The sequence below is a fragment of the Jaculus jaculus genome, chromosome 8, assembly GCF_020740685.1.
Source record: "Jaculus jaculus isolate mJacJac1 chromosome 8, mJacJac1.mat.Y.cur, whole genome shotgun sequence".
NCBI classification, from domain to species: domain Eukaryota; kingdom Metazoa; phylum Chordata; class Mammalia; order Rodentia; family Dipodidae; genus Jaculus; species Jaculus jaculus.
Genome location: NC_059109.1, coordinates 82043427 through 82065821, shown reverse-complemented (window position 1 = coordinate 82065821; position 22395 = coordinate 82043427). Strand labels below are relative to the sequence as shown.

Here is a 22395-nt window from a genome sequence, read left to right as displayed (position 1 = left end):
TCCTCCCTTCCCCTTTCTCTTAGTCTCTCTCTCTCTAGTAAATAAAATTAAAAATAAAAAACAAAAATACAACTAAAGGAGGTAGTGTTTGTGCTGTGTCTTATGGCCCTCAGGATTTAAGGTTGGAGGGCACTGCTGATGACAGGTACTGGGATAAGTAGCTCAATTTGACATAAACCCTCTAGGCTGATAAACCAAGTTATGTTCAAGGCAGATGGTTTCATGTACGAGCTTCCTACAGGCCCAGAAAGGACAGAGTGGCCTACCCAGTCTTGTTTCTCAAGGTTGACAGAAGTGATTTGGAGACTCCCTCATGATGATGCAAAACAATCCGGTAATGACATTCTTCTAGATCTCTTCAAGATATCCTATTGTTCAGCAGTGGTGGTTGGGGGAGCAGTGTTGAGCAGTAGTAGTGGTGGTGGCTGGGGGGCAGAACATTATCAAGATGAATGCCAAGGCTGAAGTCAGATTCCATCTGGCAAATGCTTACTGGATTGTACAGCCCATGTGGCAGAAGATTACTCTCATGCATAAAAAGTTCAACAGGTCAGTAGAGCCGATACTCATCTCTCAAAGTAGGCACTACCAGTTCTGGAATCTTACAGATTACTTACAGAAATTTGAGACATGATCACTGAGGCCAGCCAGGTGTCCAAGAAGCAGAAGCCATCCAAAGAAGATACTCAGCTTCAGAGAATCAGAATAGAAAACATGAAGGGGTCCCTGCCTCCCAGCCTTGCTGCTACCATCAGCAGGGGTTCCAGAGCTGATCTCATTCTAGTTAGGGGCAATAAGTACAGCTGGTCGACCAGGGCCCAGATGGCAGGAAATACTGGGAGAACAAGATCCATCAATATGACAAATAAAGATAGCCTAGCATGAGATGAGTCATGTCTATCACATCTACCAGGGCCCAGGAAACACTACAGAGGAAGTGGTGATTTAAACTTGAATGCTGCTCTCACTGCTATCCTGACAACCTCCTAGAGAGATAGGAGTAGATATTAAGGAGACTCAAAACTCACCAAAACAGAAATTCAGAGGATGCAGAGAACTCAACACTAAAGGAGACTTATAATAGGCCTAACAAAGCTCAGGGAACACTGAGAAGAGAGGGCAGAGAGATTGTTAAGAGCCACAGGGAGGGAAGGTGTGTCTGGAGACACTGCCCCGCCCCTGCTCCCATAATGGACTGGTGCACTTATGACCCCACAATGAATACCAACAACCCCCTGAAAAGGGTCCTCTATGAAATGGGGGTGGGAGAGGGGAGATATGAGTATAACCTGATGGGAATAGGACCACTATGTTCATACTGTAAAGTCCATAATAATAAAGCATGAGTAGGAGAGGCTTAGACAGAAGAGAATAAACTCAGCAATAAAGACAAGCAAGAGAGGACTGGGAAGATGGCTTAGTGGTTAAGGTGCTTGCCTGCAAAGCCACAGGACCCAGGTTCAATTCTCCAGGACCCACATAAGACAGATGCACAAGGTGGCACATATGTCTGGAGTTCATTTGCAGCAGCTGGAGGCCCTAGCACATCCATTGTCTCTTTCTCTCTATCTGCCTCTTCCACCCCCCCTTCTCTCCAATAAATAAATTAATTAAATTAAAATAGAATAAGCAAGAGGGTAGATGCAGACTGAAGTTACCCTATGCTGCCAGCAAAAACCACTGGGATGTTGGGGCAGCTGCAGTTGAGAAACACATTATACCCAGAGAAAGTTCTTCTCATGGCATTTTTCTGCAGTTAAATCTTGTCTGTACATTGGAGCAATGACAAGAATGTTTCTTTGGAGGGAGGGCTCCAGATCTTCCTGAGCAGCCCCCTGCCATCACATCAGTTAGTTGTCGACCTTATTTATTACTGGCTTTAGTAAACCTTGAAGCTCATAAAAAATATTCTCAATAAAATATTTGCAGGGTTAGAGAGATCACTCAGGTACTTAAAATGCTTCTTGCAAAGCTTACTGGCCCAGGGTTCAATTGCCCCTTGCCAAAAGTGGCACATGTGTTTGAAGCTGGTTTGCAATAGCATAAAGCCATGGTGTGCTCAATCATATTCTCTCTTTCTCTCATGAGTTAAAAAAATAAAAATTAAGTGTTTTCAAGTTCTCACTGTAATATGTTGGAGAGTGAGGCTTCAAAAGGGAAAATGGGGGGAGGGAGGGAATTACCATGGGATATTGTTTACAACTATGAAAGTTGTCAGCCAAAAAAAAAGTTCTCACTGTAGCGGTTTTCAACCTGCTTGGTTAGGTTTTTCCAAAAGAGTTTCAAGAACAGGGAGTTGGACTGAATGCAACACAGTTCAAACAACCCTGAAAGACCTATTTGGGGAGGATGACATTTCCTTACAGTTGGATGTCCTAAACTAAGAAGGGAAGACCTTGTTGGTTATCTTGGAATAGGCGGCAAGTATGATAGTGAACATGTCTAGAATAACAGGGCAAAGACTGATGCAGAAGCATAGCAGATATGCTCACTTCTAGGATAGGAGTTGTATTACTATGAACTACTGAGAAACATGTGGGAATTTAAAATGGGATAAATATGAATATTCACCAAGAACTTACACTCTTCAGAGCAATCAAACTTATGATTTGTTTATAACTAGAGTATCCCAATTTATATAATCAGTCAGTTGTTGCTGTCAGGTTTAAATTGCTAGTAGAAATCAACCAACCAAGAGCAGCTTGTGGGTAAAAAGGGGTTTATTTTGGCTTACAGGCTCAAGGGGAAGCTCTACACTGGCAGGGGAAAATGATGGCATGAGCAAAGGGGTGGATATCACGTGGACAACAGGATCAGGAGAGTGTGCCAAACATCAGCAAGGGGAAGCTGGCTATAATACCCATAAGCCTGCCCCCAACACACTACTACCAAGAGGCATTAATTCCCAAATCTCCCATGGGAACCTAGCATTCAGAACCTAAGTTTATGGGGGATACCTGAATCAAACCACAACTACAGAAACATTGGTGAGTTCCTTTTGCTCACTGCTTGTGATATATTATGTTTTAACTTTTATGGCTTTTTTCATTTAAATTAGATTTTTTTTTTTTTTTGAGGTAGAGTTTCACTTTAGCCCAGGCTGACATGGAATTTATTATGTGGTCTTAAGGTGGCCTTGAACTCATGGTGATCCTCCTACCTCTGCCTCCCCAGTGCTGGGATTAAGGACATGCACCACCATGCCTGGAATTTTGATCAATGGACTTAAGTTGATTCTCCTGGTTACCAACTGGGGCCAGGCTGTTTCTTACTCTCCCAGGAAATTTGCCCAGACTTAAGTATATACAAGATTTCATCATGTGTCTAAAGCTGTTTGTTTCAAGGTAGACTCTTACTCTAGCTCAGGATGGCCTGGAACTCATACTCAATATTCCTACCTCTGCTTCCAAGTGCTGGGACTAAAGACATGCACCATCACACCTCACTGTTAAGTTTTTTTAAATTAAAAAAAAAATCAGAAGTTTTACAAAAGGGTTGTGGAAAGAAATACAAATGGCTAACAAATATTTCAAAAATGTTAAACATTCTTAGCCATCAAAGAAATACAAATCAAAACTATTTTCAGCTTCCATCTTTTATTCCAGTCAGAATGGCTATCATCAATGTAGCAGTCAGGTTCGCACTGCTGGTAGAAATCACCCAACCAAGACAGCTTGTGGGAAAAAGGTTTATTTTGGCTTACAGGCTTGAGAAGAAGCTCCACGATGGCAGGGAAAATGATGGCATGAGTAGAGGGTGGACATTACCCCCTGGCCAACATAAAGTAGATAATAGCAACAGGGGAATGTGCCAAACACTGGAAAGGGGAAGCTGGCTATAACACCCAAAGCCCACCCCCAACAATACACTCCCTTTAGGAGATGTTAATTCCCAAATCTCTATTAGCTGGGAACCTAGCATTCAGAATACCTATGTTTATGGGGGACACCTAAATCAAACCACCACAATCAAGAAAACAAATGACAACAAATTCAGGTGAGGATGTGGGAAGATTCATTGCTGAGGGGAGCATAAATTGGCAAAGCCATTATGAAAAATCAATGAAGTTCTCAAAATGCTAAAAATAGAACTACCATATGACCCAGCTACATCCCCCTAAACATATACCTAAAAAACTATGACAGAAATACTTGCACATCCATGCTCATTGCTGTTCTATTGATAATATTTAGGAATCAGAATCAACCTATATGTCCATCAACTGATTAGTGGATAATGAAAATGTGGCATACATATATAATGAAATTTTATTCATTTAGAAAGAAAAATGAAATTATGAAAATTTACAAGAAAATGTATGGAACAGTAATATATGCTGATTGAGGTAACCCAGGCCCAGAAAGACTAATGCCACATATTTCTCTCAGATGCAGATCCCAGCTCTGAATTTTTAGCTGGAAGTTTAAGTTGCACTATGTGTCTGCAAAAGATAAAAAGGGATAATGTGGAGGGAAGGAAAAGAGGTTTTGAGGTGAGATGGTAGAACATGTGTGATATGAAAGTAAAGGAGGGCAATAGTCAAGAGGAAAGGATTACACAGTGGTGGGGTTGGGGTAAAGGGCTGTTGCAGTCAGGTTCACATTGCTGGTAGAAATCACCCAACCAAGAGCAGCTTGTGGGGGAAAAAAAGGTTTATTTTGGCTTCCAGGTTCAAGGGGGAAGTTCCATGATGGCAGGAGGATGGACACCAGTCCCTGGCCAACATAAGGTGGACCACAGCAACAGGAGAGTGTGCCAAACAAGGGCACAAGGGGAGACTGGCTATAACACCCATAAGCTTGCCACCCAACAATACACTTCCTCCAGGAGGCATTATTTCCCAAACCTCCATCAGCTGGAAACCTAGCATTCAGAACACCTAAGTTTATAGGGGACACTTGAATCCAATCACTGCATTCCGCCCCCGGCCCCCATAAACTGATAACCATACATGATAAAAAATGTAATGCATTCACCCAACTTTAAAAGTCCCCATAGTTTTTATCAATTCCAATGATGTGCATATGTCCCCATAGTCCAAAATCTTTTAAGTGAGCCATAATACCAAAAAAAAAAAAAAAAAAAAAACCCTCAATAATGTCACAGAATAAACATTCACCCTGCAAAAGATGGCACTGGGCATAGCAAAGAAATATTCAGTCAATACAAGATTTAAAACAACCAGGGCAAACATCAAGCTCTGTAGCTTTAAGTACAACAACTCTACCCAGTGATAAATCTCCAAGCCCGATAATTCTAACCAGCAACAAGTCTCTGGAGTTCCAATTCCGCCCCTCCAGCTAGACTACTAACAGTCCTGGAAAACTTCATTGGGGTTAACAGCTTTCTTTAGCAGCCATCTTGTGGTCTCGGCAGCTCCACTGGGTCTCTACTGCAATTCACAGTTCAACCTCATGGCTCCACTGGGTCTCCATGCAGTCATCCAGCAAACCTGCTTCACACTCCCCATGGCCATTTTCAAAACACAAGACCGTGTTACAAACTCAATGACCCTCTTTCCTGCATTTCTTATACTCTACAATACCAGGTAGGGTGCCAATTTGTTAATGTAGGGGGGAGGAATAAAGCAGACTTTTTTTTTTTAAATGGAATCCCACAAACAAGATTTTATTGTACAAGTTACACAAACTACAGGTAACATCAGGTCATGGGAAACATACGAGCCCAACACTTGGTCTCTGGCTCACCCATCCTTATATGACAAGAATTCCAAGTCATTTGGTTGGTTACTTTTTGGCAGTAAAAAAGTAAGAATATTATCTCCATAGTTAGCAATTTAATAACAATATGACTTATTTGTTTGTTTGTTTTTGGTAGGGTCTCACTCTAGCTCAGGCTGACCTAGACTTCATTATGTAGTCTCAGGGTGGCCTTGAACTCATGGTGATCCTCCTACCTCTTCCTCCCAAGTGCTGGGATTAAAGGCATGCGCCACTATGCCCGGCACAACATGTCTTTTTTTTTCATTTTATTTATTTTTTAAATTTTTAATTTTTTATTTACATTTTCCATGATTATAAAAAAAAAATATCCCATGGTAATTCCCTCCCTTCCCCCTGACGAATAAAGCAGACTTTGAAGAAAAGGACACTCCTTGAGCACTTGGGCCCTCAAGAGTCCACATTCTTCCTGTTGCCCCAACGCAGAGCAACTGGCCCAATCTCAAAGGTTGTAATCTCTCAATTGCAGCTGAATGGGCAGCTGTTGACCCAGATTTTTCTTTCTGTGCCATATTCCTCTGCTCACACCAGTTCATTTCTATGCAAAGCAACCTTGTACTTCTCAGGACCCAGGCATAACAACAAGCTTCCCACACAAACTGCTAGCCCAGGCCAAGCAAAGCTCTTTCTTACCCTTGCAAGCCAAACCTCACAGTCCATAGTTCTTACTGCATTCAGGCCTTTCGACTCTGACCAGAATAGTCCATCAAGCTGTACTTACAGCACTGCAAGGCATCACTTAGGCCAAGGTCTCAAATCCTTCCACATTCCTCTTGAAAATCAGCTCCAAAAGGCCAAAGCCATATAGTCAGGTGTCTAGCAGCAATCCCACTCCTCGGTACAACTTTACTTTTGCAATCAGGTTCGCATTGCTGGTAGAAATCACCCAACCAAGAGCAACTTGTGGGAAAAGAGAGGTTTATTTTGACTTATAGGCTCAAAGAGGAAGCTCCATGATGCCAGGGAAAATGATGGCATGAGCAGAGGGTGGACATCACCCCCTGGCCCACATAAGTGGACAACAGGAACAAGAGAGTGTGCCAAACACTGGCATGGGGAAACTGGCTATAACACTCATAAACCTGCCCCCAACAATACACTGCCTCCTGGAGGCATTTGTTCCCAAATCTCCATCAGCTGGTAACCTAGCATTCAGAACAGCTAAGTTTATGGGGATACCTAAATCAAACCATCACAAGGGCTATCCAAAGCCACAGCAGATTACTTAACAAATTTTAAAAGCCAGAAGGGCTTGGAATGATATATTCCAAGTTCTGAAAGGTAACAACTGTCAACCAAAATTACTTTTGCCTGCAAAGCTATCCATCCAAATAAAGAATAAGGACATTCCACAACAAAAACAGACTAAAGAAATATATGAACATAAACCAGCTCTACAGAAAATACTTGAAAGGATCCTCCAGGCTAAAGAAAAAGAAAAACACACACATAAGGAACCTGGAAAAAAATTAATATTCAAATATTAATTAAAACAAAAGAGTCAAAGTAAAACCAGAAGAACTACAAAACAAGAAAAACACACACCTTTCAATAATAATTCTTAATACAAAAAGCCTCAATACCCCAACAAAAAGACACAGGTTTGTAGTGTGTGTTAAAAAGCAGGATCCTTTGATTTGTTGCCTCCAAGAAACTCACCTTTCCACAAAAGATGGACACTATGTAAGGGTGAAAGGATAGAAAACAGTGTTTCAAACAAATAGGCCTAGATAACAAGCAGGTGTCACTATCCTAATATCTGACAAGGTAGACTTCAGTCCAACATTAGTTAGGAAGATAAGGAAGGTCACTTTATATTGATTAAAGGCACACTCCAACAGGAGAACATTACAATCCTAAACATATATGTACCTAACATGAGGGCTCCCAATTTCATCAAACACTATTAGAATTAAGGTCACAGATAACACCAAACACAATTGTAGTGGGTGACTTCAACACCCCACTCTCATCAGTTAAAAGGTCATCACAGCAAAAAAGAGAGAGAGAAGCATCTGGATTAAATGAGATTATAGAACAAATAGATCTAACAGGTATCTATATAACATTACATCCAAATGCTGTGGAATACACATTCTTTTCAGCAGCACATAGAGCATTCTCTCAAATACATTAGGACAGAAAGCAAATCTTAACAAATACAGGAAAACTGAAATAATTCCTTGCACTGTTTCTGATCACAATAGGATTAAAGTATAAATCAACAACAAGAAAAGCTATAGAGCATACACAAAATCACAGAAACTAAACAATACACTACTAAATGATGAACAGGTCAATAAAGAAATCAAGAAGGAAATGAAAAAATTAAAAGAATCAAATGATAATGAGAACAAAACAAACCAAAGCCTTTGGGACACATGAAGGCAGTCCTAAGAGAGAAATTTTAGCATAAAGCTAAAAAATAAAGTGCCTACATTAAGAAATTAGAAAGGAACTTCCGGTTAAGATGGCGGCGTAGGTACCACGCCAAAACAGCCTGGGGGGGGAAGACCAAAAAAAACTCAGCAAAATACACACTTTTACTAAAAAGTGAGGTGTATAGGAAGTTGAGGCGGCAGCGGAGAAGTAGAAGAGTTGCAGAGCATCCAGAGCCTGCACAGGCGGGAACAGCGGCTCCGGGCCGCTCGGCTACCCGCCGCAACCGCGGAGCGGCAGAAAACCGCCGGACTCTCGGCTCCAGCCGCAGGACAAGCCAGGTGCGGGATTTTCCCCTCACACCGCGCTCTCCGCAACTCGGGAAACGTGAGGGGAGAGTGGCAGCGAGCAACGGAGGGAGGAGCAGACCGCGAAGTAAAAGCACACGTGGAGAAACGATACAACCAGAACAGCGCGGCTCCCTCCCCTCCCCTGCCGCCTGAACCCAGCTCCAGCGAACACAGCAGCGGCCCGGGACCCGGCCACGCCAACTTGGGCTGACGGCGGGACCCAAGCAGGAGCAGAATTTGGCAGCAACTTCAGCGGCTCCAGCACCGGTACCAGTGGCCCCAGCAGCAGCGGACCCAGGAGCGGCAGCGGTGACAGATCCCGCAGCAGCGGCTTCGGGGTGAGCAGCAGCGGTGGACACGGCAACGGCAGCTTCAGCAGCGGTGGGGACTCCGGGGGTGGCGCCTACAACAGCTGCAGAGGCGGCGGCAGCGGCTCAGTTTGCCCCGTAGGAAAAGCAAGTGCCCAGCTCCAGAAATCAGAACAGCAGCCCGACGACCCAGGCAGCAACTTGACTGAGACCACAATCACCCAAGGTAACTGGGATTGCACCAGGGAAGGGTCTCACTTGGTCACAAGCTGACTTGGATACCTCAACAGACCAGAAATCTAAACCTCTTTGTTGATAGAGGATCTGGTCATTATAATAACTACTCTTGCATACATACTCGGGGCTGTTTTTGATGGAATGGGTACAGTGTTTAGCTAAATTTTAGAATCTACCAGTATATTATTCCACTCAGCCTGCTTGAATACTCCTATAGCAGGGAAACTCAACCCCTAAGAACATCTTTGTAGATACTCTGAAAGTCTTCAGAGCCACACCTAATACCTTAAGGTCCTACCCTGAAAATATATTACACCAAATCAATTGATACAGCTAAGAATACACAGCTAGCTAGAAAATCCAAGCATTAACTTAATCCAAGATGCAAAAATATATACATTATAACACAAGAAACACTAAAAAGCAAGACGATATAAATCCACCTAAAAGTATTAATGCATCAGAAATGTCCTCCAGTGAGAAAGAGTTAGAGGAAATGCCTGAGAAAGAGTTCAAAAGAATAATTATAAATATGTTCAAAGAGGTCAAAGAACACATGAAAACAATCAAAGAAGAAATCAAAGAGGAAATCAAAGGAATCAAAGAAGAGGCAGGACACCAATTTAATGAAATAAAGAAGGCAATACAAGACATAAATAGAGAAATAGAAATAATAAAGAAAAACCAGTCAGAATTACTAGCAATGAAGAACACAGTTAATGAAATAAAAAACTCTGTAGAAAATCTCACCAGTAGGATGGATGAGGGAGAAGACAGAATATCTAAGCTAGAAGATCAGGTGGCAGACCTAATGCAGTCCAACAAAGAGAAAGACAAACTTATAGAAAAGTATGAGTGGGAATTTCAAGATATTCGGGACACTATGAAAAGATCCAATATAAGAATTCAGGGCATAGTAGAAGGAGAAGAATTCCACTCCAGAGGCATAGTAGGCATCTTCAACAAAATCATAGAGGAAAATTTTCCCCAAATTGGGAAAGAGGTGCCAATACAGATACAGGAAGCCTTTAGAACCCCAGCCAGACAAAACCCAGAAAGAAACTCTCCTCGCCACATTATACTCAAACTTCCAAACACACAACCCAAAGAAAAAATATTGAAAGCAGTTAGAGAGAAAAATCAAGTTACCTACAAAAGCAAGCCCATCAGGATTACAGCAGATTATTCAACACAAACTTTTAAAGCCAGAAGGGCCTGGAGTGATATATTCCAAGTTCTGAAAGATAACAACTGTCAACCAAGGTTACTTTATCCTGCAAAGTTATCCATCCAAATAGATGGAGAAATAAAGACATTCCATGACAAAAGCAGGTTAAAGGAATATCTGAAGACAAAACCAGCTCTACAGAAAATACTTGATAGAATCCTCCATGCTGAACAAAAGGAAAAGCACACATATAAGGAACCTAGAAAAAACCAGCCATACTCAAATACCAGTTAACAGAAGAGAGCACAGGTAGAACAAGTAACACACACACACACACACAAATGGCAAACAAAAATACACACCTTTCAATAATATCTCTTAATATCAACGGTCTCAATGCCCCAACGAAAAGACATAGATTTGCAGACTGGGTTAAAAAGCAGGATCCTACAATTTGTTGTCTTCAAGAAACTCACCTTTCTACAAAGGATAGACATTATCTTAGGGTGAAAGGTTGGAAGACGGTGTTTCAAGCAAATGGGCCTAGAAAACAAGCAGGGGTTGCTATCCTAATATCAGACAGGGTGGACTTTAGTCCGAAGTTAGTCAAAAAAGATAAGGAAGGTCACTTTATATTGATTAAGGGCACACTCCAACAGGAGGACATTACAATCCTAAACATATATGCACCTAACATGGGGGCTCCCAAATTCGTCAAACAAACACTATTAGAACTAAGGTCACAGATAACACCAAACACGGTGGTGGTGGGTGACTTTAACACCCCACTCTCATCAATTGACAGGTCATCCAGGGAAAGAATAAACAGAGAGGCATCTGGACTAAATGAGGTCATAGAAGATATGGACCTAACAGATATATACAGGACATTTCATCCAAAGGCTGCAGAATATACATTCTTTTCAGCAGCACATGGAACATTCTCTAAAATAGACCATATATTAGGACACAAAGCAAATCTTAACAAATTCAGGAAAATTGAAATAATTCCTTGCATTCTATCTGACCACAATGGAATTAAACTACAAATCAGTAGCAAGAAAGGCTACAGAGCATACACAAAATCATGGAAACTAAACAATACACTACTAAATGATGAGTGGGTCAATGAAGAAATCAAAAAGGAAATCAAAAAATTTATAGAGTCAAATGATAATGAGAACACAACATACCAAAATCTCTGGGACACAATGAAGGCAGTTCTAAGAGGTAAATTTATAGCCTTAAGTGCCTATATTAAGAAATTAGAAAGGTCGCAAGTAAACGACCTAATGCTTCGCCTTAAAGCCTTGGAAAAAGAAGAACAAGGCAAACCAAAAAGTAGTAGACGGGAAGAAATAATAAAGATTAGGGCAGAAATTAATGAAATAGAAACAAAAAGAACAATCCAAAGAATTAATGAAACAAAGAGTTGGTTCTTTGAAAGGATAAACAAGATTGATAAACCCTTAGCAAATCTGACCAAAAGAAAGAGAGAAGAGACACAAATTAATAAAATCAGAGATGAACAAGGTAACATCACAACAGATTCCAGAGAAATTCAAAAAATTATAGGGACATACTATAAAAGCATATACTCCACAAAGTATGAAAATCTGAAAGAAATGGATGATTTCCTTGATCTATATGACCTACCTAAATTAAATCAAAATGAGATTAATCACTTAAATAGACCTATAACAAACATGGAGATCCGAGCAGTTATCAATAATCTCCCAACTAAAAAAAGCCCAGGCCCGGATGGATTCACTGCTGAATTTTACCAGACTTTTAAGGAAGAGCTAACACCATTGCTTCTTAAGCTTTTCCAGGAAATAGAAAAAGAAGGAATCCTACCAAACTCCTTCTATGAGGCCAGCATCACCCTGATACCAAAACCAGGCAAAGATAGAACAAAAAAAGAAAATTACAGACCAATCTCCCTCATGAACATAGATGCAAAAATTCTCAACAAAATATTGGCAAACAGAATACAAGAGTATATCAAAAAGATCATTCACCCTAACCAAGTAGGCTTTATCCCAGAGATGCAGGGATGGTTCAACATACGCAAATCTATAAATGTAATACATTACATAAATGGGTTGAAGGACAAAAACCACATGATCATCTCATTAGATGCAGAGAAAGCATTTGACAAAATCCAACATCCCTTCATGATAAAAGTCCTACAGAGACTGGGAATAGAAGGAACATATCTCAATATAATAAAGGCTATTTATGACAAGCCTACAGCCAACATATTACTAAATGGGGAAAAACTGGAAGCTTTTCCACTAAAATCAGGAACAAGACAAGGGTGTCCACTGTCTCCACTTCTATTTAATATAGTTTTGGAAGTCTTAGCCATAGCAATAAGGCAAGAGACACACATAAAAGGGATACAAATTGGAAAGGAAGAAATCAAGTTATCACTATTTGCAGATGACATGATTCTATACATAAAGGACCCTAAAGACTCTACTAGCAAGCTGTTAGAGCTAATCAAAACCTACAGCAATGTAGCAGGATACAAAATAAATACACAGAAATCAGTAGCCTTCATATATGCTAACAACAAACACACAGAGGATGAAATCAGAGAATCACTCCCATTCACAATTGCATCAAAAAAAATAAAATACCTTGGAATAAACCTAACTAAGGAAGTAAAGAATCTATACAATGAGAACTTTAAGACACTCAAGCGAGAAATTGCAGAAGACACTAGAAAGTGGAGAAACATCCCTTGTTCCTGGCTTGGAAGAATCAATATCGTGAAAATGGCAATCTTACCTAAAGCAATCTACACATTTAATGCAATCCCTATCAAAATTCCAAAGGCTTTCTTCATGGAAATAGAAAAAACAATCCAAAAATTCATTTGGAATCACAAAAAACCTCGAATATCTAAAATAATACTGAGCAACAAAAAAGAGGCTGGTGGTATCACCATACCTGATTTTAACCTATACTACAGAGCCATAGTAACAAAAACAGCATGGTACTGGCACAAAAACAGACATGTAGATCAGTGGAACAGAATAGAGGACCCAGATGTAAGCCCAAGTAGCTATAGCCACCTGATATTCGATAAAAATGCCAAAAATACTCATTGGAGAAGAGACAGCCTCTTCAGCAAATGGTGTTTTGAAAACTGGATAAATATCTGCAGAAGGATGAAAATAGATTCTTCTCTCTCGCCATGCACAAGAATTAAGTCCAAATGGATTAAAGACCTTAACATCAGACCGGAAACTTTGAAACTGCTAGAGGAAAAAGTAGGGGAAACCCTCCAACATATTGGTCTTGGCAAAGACTTTCTAAATACAACCCCAATTGCTCAGGCAATAAAACCACAGATTAACCACTGGGACCTAATGAAATTACAAAGATTTTGCACCGCAAAGGACACAGTGAAAAAAGCAAAGAGGCAACCTACAGAATGGGAAAAAATCTTCGCCAGCTATATATCTGATAAAGGATTAATACCTAGGATATACAAAGAACTCAAAAAGTTAACTAATAAGGAATCAAACAGGCCAATCAAAAAATGGGCTAAGGAGCTAAATAGAGAGTTCTCAAAGGAAGAAATACGAATGGCATATAAGCACCTAAAAAAATGTTCTACGTCACTAGTCATCAGGGAAATGCAGATTAAAACTACATTGAGATTCCATCTCACTCCTGTCAGATTGGCCACCATCATGAAAACAAATGATCATAAATGTTGGCGGGGATGTGGAAAAAAAGGAACCCTTCTGCACTGCTGGTGGGAATGCAATCTGGTCCAGCCATTGTGGAAAACAGTGTGGAGGTTCCTAAAGCAGCTAGAGATTGATCTACCATATGACCCAGCTATAGCACTCCTAGGCATATATCCAAAGGACTCATCTCATTTCCTTAGAAGTACATGCTCAACCATGTTTATTGCTGCTCAATTTATAATAGCTGGGAAATGGAACCAGCCTAGATGTCCCTCAACAGATGAGTGGATAATGAAGATGTGGTACATTTATACAATGGAGTTCTACTCAGCGGTAAAGAAAAATGAAGTTATGAAATTTGCAGAAAAATGGATGGACCTGGAAAGTATTATACTAAGTCAGGTAACCCAGGCCCAGAAAGCCAAGCGCCACATGTTCTCCCTCATATGGGGATCCTAGCTACAGATGACTGGGCTTCTGTGTGAGAATGAAAATACTTAGTAGCAGAGGCCAGTAAGTTGAAAAGGAGACATAAAGGGTGGAGAAAGGAAGGGAAGAGGATACTTAATAGGTTGATATTGTATATATGTAATTACAATGATTGTAATGGGGAGGTAATATGATTGAGAATGGAATTTCAAACGGGAAAGTGTGGGGGTGGGGAGGGAGGGAATTACCATGGGATATATTTTATAATCATGGAAAATGTTAATAAAAATTAAAAAAAAAAAAAAAGAAATTAGAAAGATCACAAGTAAACAACTTAATGTTTCACCTTAAGGCCTTGGAAAAGGACCAAGGCAAACCAAAAATCAGTAGACAGGAAGAACTAGTAAAGACTAGGGCAGAAACTAATGAATAGAAACAAACAAACAGCAAAGAATCAATGAAAAAAAAAAAGGTTTGTTCTTTGAAAGGATAAGCAAGATTGATAAACCCTTAGCAAATCTGATCAAAAGAGAGAAGAGACACAAATTAATAAAATAAGAGATGAAAAAGGCAGCATCATAACAGATACCAAAGAAATTTAAAAATCATAGGGATATATTATAAGAACATATACCCCACTATGTTTGAAAATCTGAAAGAACTGGATGATTCCCTTGATTTATATGACCTACCAAAATTAAATCAAGTTGAGATTAACCACTTAAATAGACCTATGACAAGTATGGAGATCCAAGCAGTTACAAAAGAAACAAAACAAAACAAACAAACAAAAAAACCTCCCAACTAAAAAAAGTCCAAGCCCAGATGGATTCACTGGTGAATTTTACCAGACCTTCATGGAAGAACTAACACCAATATTTCTCAAACTTTTCCATAAAATAGAAAAGAAGGAATTAAACAAATTCCTTCTATGAAGGCAGCATCACCCTGATACCAAAACCAAAGAAAGATAGATCATCACCACCACCACCAACAACAAAATTACAGTTCAATCTCCCTCATGAACATGGATGCAAAAATTCCCAACAAGATATTGGGAAACAGAATATAAGACTATTTCAGAAAACTCATTCATCCTGACCAAATAGACTTTATCCCAGAGATGCTTGGAGAGAGGGAGTAAAAAAATACAAAGTGAAAAGAAACAAGAAACTAGAACAAGCCTGATTTTTAAAAATATTTGATTTCTATTTATTTATTTGCAACTGAGAGAAAGAGGCAGAGAGAGAGAGAGAGAGAGAGAGAGAGAGAGAGAGAGAGAGAGAGGGAGAGAGAATGGGTGTCAGGGCCTCTAGCCACTGCAGATGAACTCCACACGCGTGGGCCACCTTGTGCATCTGGCTTTACATGGGCACTGAGGAATCAAACCTGGGTCCTTTGGCTTTGCAGGCAAGCACCTTAACCACTAAGCCATCTCACCAGTCCCTGAATTTTTTAAGCTTAGAGGAAAAAGTAACATACAAAACTAGATAACCACATGGACTCAAAAACCTGTATGTGTGGAAAAAATGTATACTCATGAAAGTAAGGTGAATGGAACTTCCATAAGCATTTTGGTACTATACTTTATCATTTTTCTTCCTTTCCCCTCCCTCTTCATCTTCTACTTTTTTTTTTTTCCCATTTCTCCTCTTTTCCTTTTTCCCCTCATGTAATTTGCAAAACTACAATCCTCAAACCTGCTATTTTCCAGGTACCTGTAATAGGCATTTTATGTACTGAAGTCCATTTAATCCTCACAAAAGTTAGGTACTATTATTCCAGAAGTTAAGGAATTTCTTCAAGGTCACATATCTAATAAATGATTACTGGTATTTAAACTCACAGCTTTTCAAAATCCAAAGCTCATGTTCTTTCCTTCTGATTCCCCAGATATTGACATATCAGACATAGGTACTTTACTAACTTGCACTGAGGAGCAAGTAAACCACTGAGATCCTGAATTATAAAAGTTAGCCAGATGCACAAAGGTGAGTCAAGCGCAAGGTTGCACACGCCCATTAGGTAGTTTGTCTGCTTGTCTTTTTTTTTTTTGGATTTTCGAGGTAGGGTCTCACTCTAGCTCATGCTGACCTGGAATTCACTATGGAGTCTCAGGGTGGCCTCGAACTCATGGTGATCCTCCTACCTCTGCCTCCCGAGTGCTGGGATTAAAGGCGCACGCCACCATGCCCGGCTTTTTGCTTGTTTGTTTTTTGAGGTAGGGTTTCACTCTAGCCCAGAATGACCTGGAACTCTCTCTACAGTCCCAGGCTGGGCTTGAACTCAGAGATCCTCCTACCTCTGCCACCCAAGTGCTTGAAATAAAGTTGTGTATTACCACAGCAGGCTCATTTTTATATATATTTATTTATTTTTGGGTTTTGAGGTAGGATCTTGCTCTAGCCCAGGCTAATTTGGAATCCGTGTCAGGTTGGCCTTGAACTCACAGCAATTCTCCTACCTCAGTCTCCCAAGTGCTGGAAATAAAGGCATGTGCCATATTCCGGCTCATTTTTTTTTGGGGGGGGGGATATTTTTATGTGAGAGGGTGAGAGTGAGAAAGAGAGACAGAAAATTGGCATGTCAGGGCCTCCAGCCACTGCAAATGAACTCCAAACATGGGCAATGCCTTGTGTGCCTGGCTTACATAGGACCTGAAGAGTTGAACATAGGTCCTTAGGCTTTGCAGACAATACCTTAACCACTAAGCCATCTCTCTAGTCCCTGGCTCATTATTTTTATTTTTAAATATTTTATTTATTTAAGAGAGGGAGAAAGAGAGAAATTTTTGAAAAAAAGAAAGGAAGGAAGAAAGAGGCAGATATATAGAAAGAATGGGTGTATCACGGCAGCCAGCTACTGTAAACGAACACATGCATGTACCACCATGTACATCTGGCTTATGTGGTTACTCGGGAATTGAACCTGAGTCCTTAGGCTTTGCAGCCAAATCCCTTTACAACAAGCCATCCCTCCAGCCCTCATTTTTATTTTTAAGAAAGTATCTCTCTTAAGCCAGGTATGGTGGTGTGTGCCTTTAATCCCGGCACTTGGGAGGCAGAGGTAGGAGGACCACCATGAGTTTGAGGCCACCCTGAGACTACATGAATTCCAGGTCAGCCTGAGCTAGAATGAAACCCTACCTCAAAAAATAAAAAATTAAAAATTTCTCTCTCTGTAGCCCAGACCAGAGGGTAAGGTTTAGAGAGACTTTGTTAGATTAAGAGAAGTAAAGAGGAGGCTGGGCATGGTGGCACATGCCTTTAATCCCAGAGTTTGAGTGAGTTCCAGGCACCAGCCTGAGACTACCTAGTGCATTCCAGGTCAGCCTGGGCTAGAGTGAAACCCTACCTCAAAAACAAAACAACACACACACACACACACACAAGAGAGAAAGAAGGACAGAGGGGAAAGTACAGAGAGCTCCTGCCCATTAGAAGGGAGGGGGTAAAGTCCTGGATCAGACAGTTTTTTAAGCACAGAGACTTGGAAACGGCCTGTCTGTCTGGTCCCACTAGCAACAAAGACAGGGCACTTTTATACCAAAGGAATTATTAGGCAGGGGTGATCTGTTTAGATGCATTACTCAAAAGTGTCACCTCTGCACTGGTGATGACTCAGGAAAGCTCAATCACTGGCGTTCCAACTCCAGCCAATCCAGCCCACAGGACCTGTGCAGGTGAAGGTTTTAAGCTGCTCAGATTTCATCCTCAGAGGGCACAATTCTATTATAGGCATCAAAGAGGACTTCGAGAAGTATTTGGTAAATGAATGTGAAAAATGACAGAAACAGACTGGTACCTGAGAGGATGGATGGAAAGTATAATGCACATAACCAGGCAGAAGCAAATACCCATCACTTTGTGTAACATTACACGTCACAGCTTTCGGGGAAAGGTCCTACGAGCCACACTAACAAGGTGATATTTTTGTTTGTTGTTTGTTTATTTTAGTATTTTTCCCCCATAATAAAAAGTTCTAACTTACCAGTGAGCACAACTGGTAGGCATCAATGCTATTTTTTTTTCCCCCAAGGTAGGGTCTCGCTCCAACCCAGGCTGACTTCCACTATGTAGTCTCAGGGTGGCCTTGAACTCACGGTGATCCTCTTACCTCTGCCTCTGGAGTGCTGGGATTAAAGGTGTGCACCACCACGCCTGGTCCACTAATGGTTTTATTATAAGGAAGTTGTCCCCACACAATTTGGATTTTAGAAAAATTAATAGTAAGACTAAGGCTCAGCTGATGGGGTTTGAGATAAGGAATATCACTGACTAAAGCCTTTGGAAATAACCTAACCAATAAAGCTAGAGAAATTCATAGGAAGGCAGGGCTGGGAAGAGTTTGAGGGGATAGGTAAGGTCCATGTGTCCAACCTAAGTGTATCAAAATGCTATAGGTAAGAGGATAACTAGATTGAAAACATGCAGTGGGGAAGGTGATGAGTTTAGTTCTGAATGGAAAGAATGGGCAATATTCTAGTACATACTGTACCTGCTGGGAGAGGCAAGAGAAGGAGCCGAATGGGAGACAGGAAATAACAGAGTAGTTGCCATGGAAGTCAGGCAAAAAAAGCCAAGGAAGGGACAAGGACAGCTGTATATGTGACAAATGCAACAAAAAGCAAGTCAGACAGGAGATATCTTACAAGCAAAAGCCAATAGGTAGATGCTAATGAGTAGGAAATTGATACATTTAACCAAGGGAGGGTGGAGTAAAACACAGTACAACAAAAAAATGGCTTAAACAACTGCTGATGAGCTTCTGAGGAAGGTCTCCAATACCAGAAATCAACTTTCTTTATAGGTAAGTCTACCACAGAGGGAGAAGGACCCTCTAATATTAATATTAATATTAATGCAGAGGTCATGGACAGCAGCTCACTAACAAAGATAAAATTCTATCACTGTTCAGTTACATCTACCAAAATTCAGTTTGGGGCCTTAACAGAGATGAGCCTAGAGGCAGGAAAGCTAGTCACACTGAGACAGGAGAGAGAAAAAAATCAAGAGGACATTAGGAAAGTTTGCCCCTTACTCCAGATTTGGCTGAGATTCTGAAACATCAACACAATTGATAAAGCCAAGATTGCCTACAGTCAACATTCTCTTTTCCAAGATACATCTCAAGTGAGGATAACAACAAACTTATGCTTACTATGCTTACTTAGGGCCAAAATGGCTTTTTTTAATGTTCTTTCTTTTAAAAAAAAATATTTTTATTATTTATTTATTTGACAGAGAGAGAGAGAGAGAATGGGCATGCCAGGGCCTCCAGACACTGCAAATGAACTCCAGATGCGTGCGCCCCCTTGTGCATCTGGCTAATGTGGGTTGTGGAGAATTGAACCTGGGTCCTTTGGCTTTGCAGGCAAGCGCCTTAACCGCTAAGCCATCTCTCCAGCCCACCAAAATTTTTTTTTTTTTTTTTTTTTTTTTTTACATTAATGCTCTTAACACTTCTTTCTCATCCTGAAATCCAAACAATGCACTTCAGAAAACCACTTTAAAATTTCATTTACAGGGCTGGAGAGATGGCTTAGTGGTTAAGCGCTTGCCTGTGAAGCCTAAGGACCCCGGTTCGAGGCTCGGTTCCCCAGGTCCCACGTTAGCCAGATGCACAAGAGGGCGCACGCGTCTGGAGTTCGTTTGCAGAGGCTGGAAGCCCTGGCGCGCCCATTCTCTCTCTCCCCCTCTATCTGTCTTTCTCTCTGTATCTGTCACTCTCAAATAAATAAAAAAAAATTTAAAAAAATTTCATTTACAAAAGGAAATTCTTTAAGAAAAATAAGTAAACTAGCTTTTCTATTTTTTTTACCTAATTTTAAAACCTTCAATCTTTAAGTCTGGTGTGACATCCTTTGAACAATATAACTTAGAAAGACACAAAATCATATATATATATGACATACACACACACATGCACACACACATACCCTCCCTCTTGAAAAACTTTACAAAACCCATGTCTTGACGGTGTATACTATATTGCTTTCCTATATGTCTTTTTGTCTCAAGACTTAATAAGCTTAATGACTGCTTCATTCTGACTTGGTAATCTTTCTTTCTTTCTCTCTTCTCTTCTTCTTTTTAGGTGGTGTAGTTAAGGATCAGGCTTTACCTGAATGGAGGTTCCTAAGCAGACTCCTCAGGCATCAGTGCTGGGCTGAATCTCCCTGTCAGTGCTGACAACATCACTACAATGAACAAACATATAACAATTTGGAATAAATTTATACTTCAGATTAATTAAGACAAAAGAACAATGAAAAAGTATTTGTACTGCTTTTAGTATAATAGTAGATAGGAACCCAAAACATAATGTAGGTTACTGATACAAAATAAAAAATAAAGCTGGGTGTGGTGGTGCATGTCTTTAATCCCAGCACTTGGGAGGCAGAGGTAGGAGGATCACCGTGAGTTCAAAGCCACCCTGAGACTATCGAGTGAATTCCAGGTCAGCCTGGGCTAGAGCGAGACCCTACCTTGATAATCCAAAAACTAGAATAAAACAGAAAAGTGAGAGGGATCTACCTACTCAATATTAAAGTCTACCTGTAACAATCATAATTAAGACAGTGTGGTATTAGCAAAAGGACTGACAAAAATGGAATAAAATGTAGAACTAGGTGACTCAGCAGAAATAATTCCTTCCAGCACTCTAGAATTCACAGGGGTAGGCAGCTAGGAAGAAAAGTCATGAATAGGGGGTGTGGTGGTGTATGGGGACACAGATGTGGGACTGACTAGAACCTACTCAAGTTCCTGTGAAATCAAGAACAGTTTTATAAAAACATAATGGATGAGCTTCCCAGTCCTCCGGAAGCAGAGGTAGGATGGCTGTGAGTTTGAGGCCACCCTGAGACTACATAGTGAGACCCTACCTTGAAAAAACAAAACAAAAAACAAAAAATAAACAAACAAGTAAAACACCCATAATGGATGAGGAGATTTCTCAGTGGTTAAAGGCACTTGCTTTCAAAACCTGATGGTCTGGGTTCAATTCCCCAGTACCCACACATAAAGCCAGATGCACAAATCGGCATATGTATCTGGAGTTTTGTTTGCAGTGACAGAAGGCCCTGGTGTACCTATATTCTTATTCTCTCTCTCTCTCTCTCTGCTTGTAAGGTTTGTTTTTTGTTTTGTTTTTTTTTTTAATTTTCATTTTTATTTATTTTTTATTTATTTACTTGAGAGCGACAGACACAGAGAGAAAGACACAGAGGGAGAGAGAGAGAATGGGTGTGCCAGGGCTTCCAGCCTCTGCAAACGAACTCCAGACGCATGCGCCCCCTTGTGCATCTGGCTAACGTGGGACCTGGGGAACCGAGCCTCGAACCGGGGTCCATAGGCTTCACAGGTGAGCGCTTAACTGCTAAGCCATCTCTCCAGCCCTTTTGTTTGTTTGTTTTAAAGAACACACTGGATACAGAGAAGAAATCCTATGGTGGCAGTGATAGACCTTATGCCCTGCATGTGAAATTAACATCTTCGATTGTCACGAACAAATACATTGTAGAAATAGAACATGCACTGACACCAGCAACTATAGTGGGTCAGGTCAGTTTGCTGAGAATGAAACCAATGAGGTTAATTTTAGAGCGATACCTTCACATGTGCTATTCAAAAAGTATATATGTATAAACTAGGCGTGATGGTGCTAATCCCAGTGCTAGGGAGGCAGATGTAGGAGGATCACTATGAGCTTAAGGCTAAACTGGGACTAAAGAATGAGTGTCAGGTCATCCAGGGCTACAATGAGACCCTACCTCCAAACAGAAACAAAAACTTGTACTGGAACTGTTGATGGCTGTAAATTTCCTAGGTTGTTAAATAAAATTATAACAAACTTACTTAAAAATGTACTTTAAAAATGTAGAACAAGACATAAACCTATACAAATATGCCCAAATATATATGTATATTTTTGGTTTTTCAAGGGTCTCACTCTAGCCCAGGCTAACTTGGAATTCACTATGTAGTCTCAGAGTAGCCTTGAACCCACAGTAATCCACCTACTTCTGCCTCTCGAGTGCTGGGATTAAAGGCATGTGCCACCATGCCTGGCTCC

General features: G+C 40.6%; 1 protein-coding gene across 9 annotated transcripts in view; it reads right to left on the bottom strand.

The window, feature by feature from the left end:
- Nucleotides 1-22395, bottom strand: part of Ptpra (protein tyrosine phosphatase receptor type A) — a 185949-nt gene that overhangs the window by 97848 nt on the left and 65706 nt on the right. For 2 of the 9 annotated variants that reach the window (XM_045156284.1, XM_045156282.1), the window contains exon 3: nt 20443-20518. The exons of 5 other annotated variants lie outside the window; for them this stretch is intronic. The gene's annotated coding sequence lies outside the window, so the exon portion shown is untranslated. Of the gene's footprint in view, nt 1-266; nt 390-20442; nt 20519-22395 lie in introns of those variants that run through there. 2 more of the 9 variants (XM_045156285.1, XM_004661471.2) reach the window with 2 other exon arrangements.